Source organism: Salmo salar, chromosome 29, assembly GCF_965601325.2.
Source record: "Salmo salar chromosome 29, fSalSal1, whole genome shotgun sequence".
In the NCBI taxonomy this organism is placed as follows: domain Eukaryota; kingdom Metazoa; phylum Chordata; class Actinopteri; order Salmoniformes; family Salmonidae; genus Salmo; species Salmo salar.
The window spans coordinates 22432590-22444085 of record NC_138319.1 but is presented as its reverse complement, the minus strand read 5'-3'; the positions used below and the strand labels follow the sequence as shown (position 1 = coordinate 22444085).

The 11496-nt window shown below is 41.6% G+C and overlaps 1 pseudogene; it reads left to right on the top strand.

Annotated features, from left to right (window-relative positions):
* The first annotated feature begins 6256 nt into the window (after positions 1-6256).
* Positions 6257-11496, top strand: LOC106590322 (DNA topoisomerase 1-like; annotated as a pseudogene).

Genomic DNA, 11496 nt, shown 5'->3' with positions numbered 1-11496 from the left:
TCATGTCTTTGCATTATTTTTGGAAATAAATTGTAGCTGTAATTTGTGCAGACTATGTTTGCATGGATTGACATGCAAGCATACAGTTTCAGTTGGTAGAGCGCTTGCACCACCAGGGTTGTGGGTTCGATTCCCAGGACCAGCCAATAAGTTTGATGTAAGTTGCTTTGGATAAAAGTGTCTGCTGATTGGTATTATTATTATACACTAAGTGTACAAAACATTATGAACACCTGCACTTTCCACTATCCAGGTGAAATCTATGATCCCTTATTAATGTCACTTGTTAAATCCCAGGGAGGAGACATGTTAAAGAAGGATTTTTAAGCCTTGAGACAGTTGAGACATGGATTGTGTATGTGTGCCATTCAGAGGGTGAATGGGCAAGACAACATATTTAAGAGCCTTTGAAGGGGCATGGTAGTAGCTGCCAAATGCACCGGTTTGTGTCAAGAACTGCAACACTTCGGGGTTTTTAATGCTCAACAGTTGCCTGTGTGTATCAAGAATGGTCCACCACCCAAAGGAATTCCAACTAATTTGATAAAACTCTGAGAAGCATTGGAGTCAACATGGTCCAGCATTCCTGTGGATCGCTTTCCAGGCCTTGTAGTCCATGCCCCCTGACGAATTGAGGCTGTTCTGAGGGCAAAAAGTAAATTAGGAATGTGTTCTTAATGTTTTGTACACTGTATAATCAATGCCACTATTACTACTTGTATGTTCATCAAGGGTATGCTATTATAGGCATATTCAGTCATTTGATGATCTATTTGCGCAGTATATTTATTTTGCTACTGTCAGGTGTTTGTTCGTAAATCGTGGAGTTGAGTTTAATCGGTTACATCAAGAGGAGCCTAATTGACGCGGTTGAGGACAGGACAACTCTGCTTACAGGTATAGCATACAAATACTTTATTATATGTTGGATAATGTGTCTACCGAAACAAAACTATTTTGACAATCTAATTAAACAGTTTATTCAGCGAATTTCGATCTCTCCATCAGCCAATCAAAGCGTGATTTAATTTGTTTTATTTTTATTGATCTACAAAGAACCATCCGTACGTAATTCGACATCGTTTGTGTTGATAATGGTCTGAATTAAACATGTCACGCACAAAACAATATTTGTAATTGACTAATTGTCAACACTACATCTACATTTGTACAGTCTAACTTGAGTAATGAACCTGGAAGACAATCAAGGACATGGTGAAGCCAGAACATACAGCAGGAAAAGAACATCATCATCATCCAAGAGGGATGGGTGCTGTTAGGGTTGAACTGGCTATTTGTATGCATAACTTATATAATATACCGGGGAAGCTATGCTACAATATTAAGTATATAAACTACGAGTAAATCAACTGTTGAAGACAAGAAGAACTACAACCGGCAACAGGAAGTGTGTCACGACGCTGGGATCAGCCTGCACGCCGACGACAGGAGGAGCAAGTTTAAACCACGCTCCTCCTCCCTCTGACAGGCCAGCATTGAGCGGGAACTATCTCTATCAGAGTATAAAAGAGAGAACAATAGAATGTGACGCTCTCTTCTCTGTTTTGCCCTGCGAGGTAAAACAGCGAGACCGTATATACGAACAATCCATTTACCACACACGTGTTTGCATTAATTAAAGTACAGCTAAATCAGAAGTTACTATGTGCTGACTATTTTGTTCTGATACCAGAAACGAACTGTCGCAACATTAACAGTGCCCTACAGACAGACGTGTCCTGAATTTGGCCCGGCTTTACCACTGGTCCTGGGTTAGAAATGCTCATGTTGTCATGCTGATTGGGGCAGGTTCATATGATCCTAGATCTTATGGGTGTAACTTTGGTGATGTGTCATGGTGCTTATCTTTCTCAATAACAAGTTAGTAGAGTATTGCTTATCCATTAGGTAGGTTTATTATTGTGAAAAGTCACACTTCCCAATGGTCCAATGCAGGAAGAGGAGTAAGAATGGGGGGAAAAGAAGAAGAAAGAGGACACTGAGAGGAAGCACAAGGTAACATGGACCAGTCACTTCACTTAAGCATGCACACACACACACACACACACACACACATCTGATGGTTATTTGATTTCATAGGCGAAACACTCCAGTTCTTAACACCCTTGTAAACCTCTGCAGAAGCTGGAAATCACAAGGTGAGCATGGACAGATCAGTCTCTTCAGGTACAGGGTTTATGTGAAAGCACTGTTAATTACAATCTCCAATTTACATGTCTTCATTCACAATGAAGGGTGTAGTATAATTTTCCAATGTGCTCTGTTTCATTATGTACAGTATCTCACAAAAGTGAATACACCCCTGACATTTTTGTAAATATTTGAGTATATCTTTTCATGTGACAACACTGAAGAAATGACACTTTGCTACAATGTAAAGTAGTGAGTGTACAGCTTGTATAACAGTGTAAATTTGCGGTCCCCTCAATAACTCAACACACAGCCAATAATGTCTAAACCGCTGGCAACAAAAGTGAGTACACCCCTAAGTGAAAATATCCAAATTGGGCCCTAAGTGTCAATATTCTGTGTGGCCACCATCATTTTCCAGCTCTGCCTTAACCCTCTTGGGCATGGAGTTCACCAGAGCTTCACAGGTTGCCACTGGAGTCCACTTCCACTCCTCCATGGTGACATCACAGAGCTGGTGGATGTTAGAGACCTTGCACTCCTACAGATGCTCAATAGGTTTAGGTCTGGAGACATGCTTGGCCAGTCCATCACCTTTACCCTCAGCTTCTTTAGCAAGGCAGTGGTCGTCTTGGAGGTGGTTTGGGGTTGTTATCATGTTGGAATACTGCCCTGCGGCCCAGTCTCCAAAGGGAGGGGATCATGCTCTGCTTCAGTATGTCACAGTACATGTTGGCATTCATGGTTCCCTCAATGAACTGTAGGTCCCCAGTGCTGGCAGCACTCATGCAGCCCCAGACCATGACACTCCCACCACCATGCTTGACTGTAGGCAAGACACACTTGTCTTTGTACTCCTCACCTGGTTGCCGCCACACACGCTTGACACCATCTGAACCAAATAAGTTTATCTTGGTCTCATCAGACCACAGGACATGGTTCCAGTAATCCATGTCCTTAGTCTGCTTGTCTTCAGCAAACTGTTTGCGGGCTTTCTTGTGCATCATCTTTAGAAGAGGCTTCCTTCTGGGACGACAGCCATGCAGACCAATTTGATGCATTGTGCGGCGTATGGTCTGAGCACTGACAGGCTGACTCCCCACCCCTTCAACCTCTGCAGCAATGCTGGCAGCCCTCATACGTCTATTTCCCAAAGACAACCTCTGGATATGACGCTGAACACGTGCACTCAACTTCTTTGGTCGACCATGGCGAGGCCTGTTCTGAGTGGAACTTGTCCTGTTAAACCGCTGTATGGTCTTGGCCACCGTGCTGCAGCTCAGTTTCAGGGTCTTGGCAATCTTCTTATAGCCCAGGCCATCTTTATGTAGAGCAACAATTCTTTTTTTCAGATCCTCAGAGTTCTTTGCCATGAGGTGTCATGTTGAACTTCCAGTGACCAGTCAGTATGAGGGAGTGTGAGAGCGATGACACCAAATTTAACACACCTGTTCCCCATTCACACCTGAGACCTTGTAACACTAACGAGTTACATGACACCGGGGAGGGAAAATGGCTAATTGGGCGCAATTTGGACATTTTCACTTAGGGGTGTACTCACTTTTGTTGCCAGCGGTTTAGACATTAATGGCTGTGTGTTGAGTTATTTTGAGGGGACAGCAAATTTACACTGTTATACAAGCTGTACACTCACTACTTTACATTGTAGCAAAGTGTAATTTCTTCAGTGTTGTCACATGAAAATATATACTCAAATATTTACAAAAATGTGAGGGGTGTACTCACTTTTGTGAGATACTGTAAGTCAGTGGTCACCTTTTATAAATTGCCTCAGTTAGGCAATGCTTCCAGTTTAGCGATCATCTGATTTATCTTGTTTTAACAATGCATTTCTGGGTTCATTTGTGAGCGTGTGACTTATTCTGTCTTTCCTTTATCAATTCGGGAAATTTAAAATTTGTCTTGGGGAGTGGCCATGCAGATGTGGAGACCAACGGTGTAGACATGGTATGACCAAAGACTATAGCATGATATACACAGGCCCAATTATTGCATATCCCTGTATTAGCAGAAAATAGTAGATGTTTATTCATGGGGTTTCTCTTTCTCTTGCAGGATGCATCACCACCTTCTGGAAGGACTATGTTTTTCTTCTAATGCTGAAATTATTCACACCAAAAGTAAAGTCTAACTTCAATGTAAACAGAGCGTAAGATACAGTATGTTGGTGATGAGGTCTTCTTTATTTGCAATGAATTGACTTAAACAACAATATATCTGCCAAGGAAAAGGAATCAGATGGGAGAAAAGTGATACAGGAAATGTTTTAGCTTGAATATTTTGTGATTGGTGATGTGTTGCTTCCCTTATGTCATTTCTCACCCGATGTTATGTCAATGTAGTGCAAATCTAAAAGTAGCAAAAAGGGACACCATGGGACGAGCAAAAATACGTTTGTAAACTAACAGGTGAACAACATTAATTGTCAAGTTCCACAGTAAAAATTCTTCATACTCTGTGTATGGTTGTTGCTATTCTCTAGTGCAGTGGTTCCCAAACTGTGGGGCGTGCCCCCTGGAGGGTGCACTTTTTTTGGGGGGGGGATCTCAGTCCAGCTTTCAAACTCACTCTTGAAAGTTGTAATAGTAGAATGCACAAAGAGCAATTTCGTAATTGGTTAGTGCATCATCAGTCATTCTCTTATCATGTAAGTCATTGCATACCTTAGAGCTATTTTTTGCTTGTCAGAAATGTCCAGATCCACTAGCCCAAGCTAAAGCTTTTTAGCCCATAGATTTTGTTGTAATGTTTGAGTCATTTAAATCACATGAATACGCATTAGACATGGCAAAATTAATAGAATTGCAGGAAATATGTTTTAAACCTGCATGAATGTCTCTCTACCAACAAGAGGGGTGTGAACAGTTTGTGTCATGAACAGTGCTTGTGCCCATAGGTATAGACGTGGAATTCTTTTCTTTTTGAAAACATCTGTTGCTGTCCACTAAATACACTGAACAAAAATATAAATGCAGCATGTTAAGTTTTAGTCCCATTTTTCATGAGCTGAAATAAAAGATCCCAGAAATGTTACATATGCACAAAAAGCATATTTAGCTCAAATTTTGTGCACAACTGTTTTACATTCCTTTTAGGGAACGTTAATCCTTTGCCAAAGTAATCCATCCACTTGACAGGTGTGGTTAATCAAGAGGCTGATTAAACAGCATGATTATTACACAGGTGCACCTTGTGCTGGGGACAAAAGGCCACTCTAAAATGTGCTGTTTTATTACACAACACAATGCCACAGATGTTTTGAGGGAGTGTGCAATTGACATGCTGACTGCAGGAATGTCCACCAGAGCTGTGTCCAGAGAATTAAATGTTCTTTAACAAAGCTGAAAATGTCCCAGTTCTTTTATGGCCTGCATACTCACCAGACATGTCACCCATTGAGCATATTTGGGATGCTCTGGATCGACATGTACGACAGCGTGATCCAGTTCCTGCCAATATCCAGAAACTTCATACAGCCATTAAAGAGGAGTGGGACAACATTCCACAGGCCACAATCAACAGTCTGATCAACTCTATGTGAAGGAGATGTCATGCTGCATGAGGCAAATGGTGGTCACACCAGATACTGACTGGTTTTATGATCCACACCACCACCTTTTTTTTAAAGGTATCTGTGACCAACAGATGCATATCTGTATTCCCAGTCATGTGAAGTCCATAGATTAGGGCCTAATGAATTTATTTCAATTGACTGATTTGCTTATATCAACTGTAGCTCAATAAAATCTTTGAAATTGTTCAGTAAAGTCATTCCAAAAGTCTCTCTTATTTAATTTTCTCTGTAGTTCCAAAAGCAACTCTAATATGGTATACTACAGATAACAATAAAAAAATAAACTGATGTGAAAAAGGAAAATACCAAAAATTTGAAGAATTTTCTTCTAGCTAGTTAGCTACATATCGTCAATGAAAAGGGGTAACATTAGCTAGCTAGCTACATTAGCTAGATCTGGCCTGGCATCTAGAGATGTGTTGTATTTATCTTTATTGTATCTATCACTTGAGTTGGATTTAAACCTGCATAAACATTTTATGGCTTTCTGTGCTGTAACCAAATTGTGATATGCGTATTGTCTTGGGGGAAGCAGGTCATTACAACAATGGGAAGAAATGGACAGCGTTGAAGCACAAAGGTCTACTCTTCCCACCAGAATACGAACCATTACCCAATAATGTCTTTATTTTATAATAGTGAGTTACCACCACATACATACACTCACTCATCCTCATAGGTTTCCTGTCTCGTATTAGGCCTGCTTTGCTGTAAAACTGAGTTTGGCTGCTGAGGAAGTAGCCTAGTTTTACGCCAAGACGCTGGACCATGAGTACAGAACAAAGAGTGCCTTCCAAGATAACTTATTTACAGACTACAGAGAGGTTAGTACCACTTATTTAAATTGAAAAAACAGCCTGAGACTGATTAAACAGGAAATGACAGCAGAGGAGAGGGAGCAGATGAAGAAGCTGTCCGTGTGATTTCACGCACATTAAGAAATAATTTCTGGAGAAGTCGGAGGAGAAGAAAGCCATGACAAAAAAACAAACGGGTAACTGATTACAAAGTCCCCAAACTAAATACTAAGACTTTAAATATATTTTTAGGGGGAGCAATAACATTGCAACCCTTGTGGAAACCTGTGTTTTTTCCCTCGATCAGGTCTGAAGGGAAAAATATGTCGAATAATTAACGGAGGAGTGCGGCTTCTGTGTGCTGGATGGCCACAGGGAGAAGATTGGTAACTTCTGGGTGGAGCCCCCAGGGCCTTTCCGCGGGAGGGAAGAACACCCCAAGATGGACAAGCTGAAAGTGAGCATCTAGGACATCACCATCAACTGCAGCAAGTGAGGGGTCCAGTAGAGCATACAGAACAAACAATATTCCTATAAATTTATGCTGCTCCCAAAAGTGAATTAGCGATCTAAAGGCAATAAGCTTGAAATAAAGTGTTTTGGTTGCTTTTCCAGAGACACTAAGATACCAGTGGCCCCTATGGATGACAAGTGGAGGAAGGTGCAGTATGACGACACAGTGACCTGTCTGGCCTCTTGGGTGGAGAACTTCCAGGGAAACTTCAAGTACATCATGTTCAAACCCAGCTCCAAACTTAAGGTACAAAGCCTTTCGCCCCACTTTCCTGGATAATTAAACATATCAGTGGTGTTTTATTGTGTACAAAAATGAACAATATTTGAAGAATTGGAAATTCAAACTTCTGTGAAAGAAAATAATCATATTTGAATATTGACAAACCCAGATATTTATGAATTAAATTATATTTGAAGGCTTAGAAACCCAAACTTTTGAGAAGAGTCTGAAGACTGAACCCAGTAAAAATCATACATTTCAAATTCTATTATATTTCTAGTTTATTCTTTTAAGCCATAAACTCAGAAGTCTTTCTCTCTGTGCTCAGGGAGAGAAGGACTGGCAGAAGTACGAGGTGGCTTGTAAACGCAAGCTGAAGGTGGCGACCATCAGGAGGCTGTACCGAGGACTGGAAGCACTGGGAGATGAAGACCAGGCAGAGAGGAGTGGCACTCTACTTTATAGACAAGGTACAGACCTCACAACTATCCTCAGTGTGGTTAACAAAGTGCAAGCCTGTTCAGTTAACCTTAAACACATAATGTAGAACAGTCATATCTCCCTCACTAACGTGTGTGTGTGTGTGTGTGTGTGTGTGTGTGTGTGTGTGTGTGTGTGTGTGTGTGTGTGTGTGTGTGTGTGTGTGTGTGTGTGTGTGTGTGTGTGTGTGTGTGTGTGTGTCTTTCTGTGCATGTAGCTGGCCCTGCGAGTGGGGAATGAGAAGGAGGAAAATGAGATGGCCAACCAGCAGAAGGGAGGCCAGGAGTTCATGGTGGAGTTGGACTTCCTGGGCAAAGACTCCATCTGCTACTATGATGAAGTGCCTGTGGAGGGCAGGGTGAGCAGCACTGTCTAGCAACTGTTCTATATCCATTCCCCAGTATAATGTATTGTTAAGCAGGGCTTAAACATCCATCTAATGTACACAGCCCTATTATTTGTACACGTGATTTCAAGAACCTGAAGCTATTCATGGAAAACAAGGAGCCTGATGATGACCTGTTTGATAGAATAAACATAAGTTGAAGACCCCGTGTACCTGGTTATTTCATGTTTAGGTCATGCTTAGCAAATGCTGGGAAATGAGTGTAACCAAAGAACGACTAGCTATGTGGTTCATTCAGTATGCTTATCTACCTCAGCAGATACGGTTAAATTTGGTTGTCGTTTGTTCTTAGACCGCCTACTTGAACAAGCACTTGTGCCAGTCCATGCGGGGTCTAACAGCCAAGAACCTTCAACGCCTCCACCACTCTGCAAGAGCGGCTCAACAAGCTCACCACTGGTTAGTCCACTTTCTATATCAACATCAATACACTCAGTGCAGGTTTTGGAATATCTAGTTCACAATAGTTGACAAGAATTCTCAGCTCTTCTCTGTGACATACGTGACCCTCGTTGGTCTTACTTTGCGTTATTTTTTACTCAGATGTTCTCTGTGTCATGACTACATGAATCTCTGAAACATGCAAATTTATAGTAAAGAGAGTACACCAATGAAAGATATGCCTGTTGTTTTCCTCCTCAGCTGACATGAGTCTGCTGTCCTATAACCGAGCCAACAGAGCTGTGGCCATTCTCTGTAACCATTAGAGGGCAGCACCCAATACCTTTGAGAAATCCATGCAAAACATGCAGGGCAAGGTAACTGGAATATTTGCGTTCTCAGATTTATGTAGTAGCTAGTAGTGCCATTGTTATGCCATTTTAAAATACTCTATGCCTCTTTTACAATATTGTGTCCAATGTAGATTATATATATATATAACAAAAATTCACAAATATATATATATACATTGTCCTGGTAGTTGTGACATTCTATGTGGAATCTTTTGTGAATTTTTGTTGAAATACTAATTATGCATGTAAGGTAAAACACAGTCTAACATTGTCCCTTTATTGTTCCAGATTGCACAGAAGCAGCAGCAATTGGATGTGACCAAGAAGGAGCTGAAAGAGGCATAAAATGAACACAAGAAGGAAGGAACTGATAGGACTTGAAAGTGAGTGCATTTGACCCCTACTGTTCACATTTCACCCTACAGTTCCTCGTTTACAGGAAAACATTGTAGAATAACAGCTAGTGGACATGACCTTTCATAACCCAGCTTTATGGCAGTTTTTTAATTTAATTTTTATTTCACCTTTATTTAACCAGGTAGGCTAGTTGAGAACAAGTTCTCATTTGCAACTGCGACCTGGCCAAGATAAAGCATAGCAATTCGACACATACAACAACACAGAGTTACACATGGAATAAACAAAACATACAGTCAATAATACAGTAGAACAAAAGAAAACAAAAAGTCTATATACAGTGAGTGCAAATGAGGTAAGTTAAGGCAATAAATAAGCCATGATGGCGAAATAATTACAATATAGCAATTAAACACTGGAATGGTAGATGTGCAGAAGATGAATGTGCAAGTAGAGATACTGGGGTGCAAAGGAGCAAGATAAATAAATAAATACAGTATGGGGATGAGGTAGGTAGATAGATGGGCTGTTTACAGATGGGCTATGTACAGGTGCAGTGATCTGTGAGCTGCTCTGACAGCTGGTGCTTAAAGCTAGTGAGGGAGATATGAGTCTCCAGCTTTAGAGATGTTTGCAGTTCGTTCCAGTCATTGGCAGCGGAGAACTGGAAAGAAAGACGACCAAAGGAGGAATTGGCTTTGGGGGTGACCGGTGAGATATACCTGCTGGAGCTTGTGCTACGAGTGGGTGATGCTATGGTGACCAGTGAGCTGAGATAAGGCGGGGCTTTACCTAGCAGAAACTTGTAGATAACCTGTAGCCAGTGGGTTTGGCGACGAGTATGAAGCGAGGGCCAACCAACGAGAGCGTACAGGTTGCAATGGTGGGTAGTGTATGGGGCTTTGGTGACAAAACGGATGGCACTGTGATAGACTGCATTCAGCTTGTTGAGTAGAGTGTTGGAGGCTATTTTATAGATGACATCACTGAAGTCGAGGATCGGTAGGATGGTCAGTTTTACGAGGGTATGTTTGGCAGCATGAGTGAAGGATGCTTTGTTGCGATATAGGAAGCCAATTCTAGATTTCATTTTGGATTGGAGATGCTTAATGTGAGTCTGGAAGGAGAGTTTACAGTCTAACCAGACACCCAGGTGTTTGTAGTTGTCCACGTATTCTAAGTCAGAGCCGTCCAGAGTAGTGATGCTGGACGGGCGAGCAGGTGCGGGCAGTGATTGATTGAATAGCATGCATTTAGTTTTACTTGCGTTTAAGAGCAGTTGGAGGCCACGGAAGGAGAGTTGTATGGCATTGAAGCTTGTCTGGAGGTTAGTTAACATAGTATCCAAAGAGGGCCAGAAGTATACAGAATGGTGTCGTCTGCTTAGAGGTGGATCAGGGAAGTGGACAGAAGTGGACAGACAAGTGGACAGCAAGAGCAACATCATTGCAGGAGAGCAAGAGAGTCGGCCCAAGAATTGAACCCTGTGGCACACCCATAGAGACTGCCAGAGGTCCGGACAACAGGCCCTCCGATTTGACACACTGAACTCTATCAGAGAAGTAGTTGGTAAACCAGGCGAGGCAATCATTTGAGAAACCAAGATTGATTACCCACGATTGATGTGGAAGGGTTGATCCAAACTGCTACTGAGATGTTTGTTTAGGCCTCCATTGTTTTAACATCAGTGGTGGTTTGTCTATTTTGAGACCATTCTCTTGGTGAAATTAAGTCAAGCAAGCTCAGTCAAGCACAGATCAATAATTTGAAATTATTTCAAATAATATTTAAATAGAGGTGTGGTCTCCTCTGCTCTCCTCGGGCTGGTTGAGAAGGAGGCTGTGGTGAAGATGATGGAGGAACTGCTGAAGAAGCTATATCTACAGATGACTGACAGGGAGGAGAACAAGGTCATCGCTCTGGGCACGTCCAAACTCAACTACCTGGACCAAAGGATATCAGTTGTCTGCTAACAGACTTTAGCCTAACATTGATAATTTAGCCTAACATGTATCCTTGACCTCTGTCAGTTTCAGAGTGAAGTGCTACAACGCTTATTGTTGCCCTCTAAAAATATTCACTTTGTGTATTTTTGTAGCATGTGTAAACATGATTTTTTTTGTTTACTCTTCATGTCAGGTGTAGGAAATTCAATGCCAATCGACAAGATCTACAATAAAATGCAAGGAGGCAAGTTTGCTTGGGCCATTGATATGACTGTAAAAGATTTTCAGTTCTGA